This window comes from Cyprinodon variegatus, unplaced genomic scaffold (genome assembly GCF_000732505.1).
Source record: "Cyprinodon variegatus isolate N-32 unplaced genomic scaffold, C_variegatus-1.0 Scaffold254, whole genome shotgun sequence".
NCBI classification, from domain to species: domain Eukaryota; kingdom Metazoa; phylum Chordata; class Actinopteri; order Cyprinodontiformes; family Cyprinodontidae; genus Cyprinodon; species Cyprinodon variegatus.
Window position 1 is genome coordinate 724,628 of NW_015150707.1, and position 3,649 is coordinate 728,276.

Genomic DNA, 3,649 nt, shown 5'->3' on the forward strand with positions numbered 1-3,649 from the left:
TGGGATTTTCTCCAGCTCCCAACACTATAGCTCCTATGACTGTAAGATTATTTAACTTTTCTTTGATCTTATGATATGTTATCAAGGCCACCGAGGACTACAGAAGAAGCCACTTTTTTATCTGCCTAGGGTTACACTGGTGCTCTTTAACATTTTCAACCTGACTTTTCAGTTTTGAGTAGAAGGACACAGGACCTCATCTGCACCTTTGCCAGGTCGCTGCTATTTGAAAATGTGACCAGAGGTCCACAGATAATCCCTTTACCCAATCTTGCCTTCAGGGCACTGTACATCATTCGCAATCATGTTTAACCACTAAACTCGTCAGCCTAAAGCGCTGGAAATTCACTGATGAGGTTGTTGCTGAGGTAAGGTACTGGCAGAGCACCTGCTAAGAGAAAAAACACCATGTGTTCTCTGTGATTGTTTGGCAAAGGTGTGTGTGTGTGTGTTTTTTTTTTTCTAACTGCAGTAAAATCTAATTTGTCAGGAGCTGTGGAGATTGGATTGAGTTGATAAAGTGACTTAATTTACAAGAGTTGACTTTTTTCTATCTAACCTTTAAATAAAATCAGGTGGACAAAGATTTGATTTTTGTTTAAAGGCACTACACTTTAATCAGTCATTCTTAAGGGAACTTATTTTGTGATTTAGAATGAACATAGAGGTACATTAAAACTATGTACATTGCGTTCATTCAAATAAATTGTTATATATTAAACCATAAATACACTGCTAAAAAAAATAAAGTGAACATGCAAATAACATCTCCAAGATCTGAATCAATGAAATACTCTCAGTGAGTACTTTGTTGTGTACAAAGTTGAATGTGCTGACAACAAAAATCGAACTAAAGCCATAAATATAAAAAATAAAAAATAAAATTTATTAACCAATGGAGGCCTGGATTTGGAGCCACACACAAAAATATAAGGGAAAAACACACTACAGGCTGACCCAACTTTGATGTAATGTCCACAAAACGTGTCAAAATGAGGCTGTGTTGTATGTGGTGCAACGTGATGTTGGAGGATGAATCAAGACATGATGTCCCGGATTTGCTCATTCGGATTCAGGTCTGAGGAATGGCCAGGCCAGTCCATAGCTTCAATTGCCCCATTTACACAAGCCCTTTGAAACCAATCCATGCAGAGTTCAGAAAGAGTTTGGATCACTTAATAAGCTGAAAAGAAGTTTGTGTTGTGAACAGGTGAAGAGATCTGTGAATTACAAAGCCGGACATACTGGAAAACCAGCAAAATGAGTCAGCTGACTGTAAATTGGAGATGAGGAGGTCTGCTTATGAGCTCTTCGTTATCAGTGAACCGAGCCAAAGATAAACCATGCCGAGCCCAACTGCTGAACTAGTACTAGATTTAGCATGGTTTGGCTGTGTCTATCTCGGTTACCGAGCTTAGACCATTGTCTGCACAGTTTCAAAAGGCTAGTGTAAATGAGGAAAATGCCTTCATCTAGCAGGAATTGGTTACACACTCCAGCCACATGAGGTCTAGCATTGTCCTTCATTGGGAAGAACCCAGGACCAACTGCATCAGCATGTGGTCTTACAAGGGGTCTGAGGTTCTTATCTCAGTACTTAATGGCAATCAGTCTACCTAGGGTGAGCACATAGAGGGCTGTGCGGCCCTCCGAAGAAATGCCAAAACACAATATTACTAACCCAATGCCAAATCGCTCATACTGAAAGATGTTGCAGGCAGCAAGTTGCTCTCCACGGTGTCTCCAGAATGTCTCAGTGCGCACATGTACTCAGTGTGAACATACTTTCATCTGTGAAGAACAAATGGCGCCAGTGACGAATTTGTCAATCCTTGTGTTCTCTAACAACTACCAAGTGTCCTGTGATTTACTGTTACGCTGACACGGTCATCATGGTGGGGGATTTTAACATCAATACTGACATTAAAGGTGATAGCTTAAATGCACCCTTTAATGTTATCTTAGACTAAATTGGCTTTGTTCAAAATGTGAATAGGCCCAAACATTCTCATCTTCATACTTTGGGCCCTGTACAGACATACAGTATGTCATGGAATGCGAAGGAATTACAGTAATTCCATACAACCCTTTCCCCTCTAACCAATTTTAAATAACCTCCAAAATTACATTATCAGAGTTCTCCTCCTCCAAAAGAAGCCTTCACTTAGGCAGATAATTATCAGATAATGTATTTATAAATTTTAAAGAATCTGATCCACATTCTATCTCTACTGTATCACAGAACAACAATGCAGATGGCAACTATTTAGTTTATTTCCCTTCACAAATTGTGGATTTTGTTGGTGGGGTTATTAGTGTCCTATGTACTACATTAGAAACGTGGTCTCCTTGAAAGTGAAAAACTGGAAAGCTGGCTCCCTGGTTTACTATTGTAATTCTTTACTATCAGGAAGTCCACATAATATAGTTAAAAGCCTTCAGCTGGTCAAAAATGCTGCAGTCAGAGTTCTAATGAAATTTAAAATAAGAGATCATATTTACCTTATCCTAACTTCCCTTCATTGGCCTCCTGTTAAACCCAGAGAAGAATTCAAAATCCTCCTTCTCACATATAAAGCCTTAAATGGCCAATCTCCACCTTACATCAGAGATATGATTGTTACTTATGTTCCTAACAGAGCACTTCACTCTCAATCTGTTGGGTTACTAGGGGTTCCTAGAGTCCACTCCACGTCTCAATATTGTCCTGGCCTGTCTCCTGGTAGCACCTCCGCATTTGGACACTAAGCTGACAGACACAGCAAAACGTCTTGCCACAGCTTGCATTGATGTGCCATCCTGGATGAACTACACTACCTGAGCCACGTATGTGGGTTGTTGTGGAGTCATGCTACCATGAATATGGGAGAATCGCCAACATTCAAAAGTGACCAAAAACATCACTGTAGCCTTCTCCATCAACTCCCAATGCTACCACCTCCAGAAGTTCTCTTATGACTTTCCCATAGTTGGCCTCATCACAGGTGGGGACGATTCAGAGTAAGACAGTGGACTCAGGACTTTGTGGAATGGTACCAGCAGAACCACCTCCTGATTAATGCAGAAAAAACTTCTGCTTCTGGACTTCCGCAGAAGCAGATCCACCCATTGAGACCAGTGAATTTACTTTAGATAAGGGACCCTTGTAAGTACCTAGATATTCACCTGAACAATAAATTGGAAGGGACTCGCAACACAGAGGCTCTCTATAAAAACAGTCAGAGAAGACTGTTCCTGCTGAGGAGACAGATGTCTTGTGGAGTGCAGTGGGCACTCCTGAAGACCTTCTCTGACTGTGTTGTGGCATCAGCCATCTTCTATGGAGCTGTCTGTTGGAGCAGTGACTTATCTGTAGCTGACAGGAAACAGCTGGATAAGCCCATCAGGAAGGCTAGCTCTGTGATTGGATGCCCCCTGGACTCAGTGCACGAGGTAAAAATCAAAGGGACCCTAACTAAAGTAATATCTCTGTTTGATAATGTGTAACACCCCATGCATGAAGCTGTTGCTGAACTGGAAGGCTCCTTCAGTGACAGACTGCTGCACCCTAAATGCACCAGGTACCGTTATCACAGATCATTCCTCTCAGCAACAACCTCAGTAAGTTGTTACGCTCATGCTGAGTTTTGCACAGTTTCTGCCTTGGTCA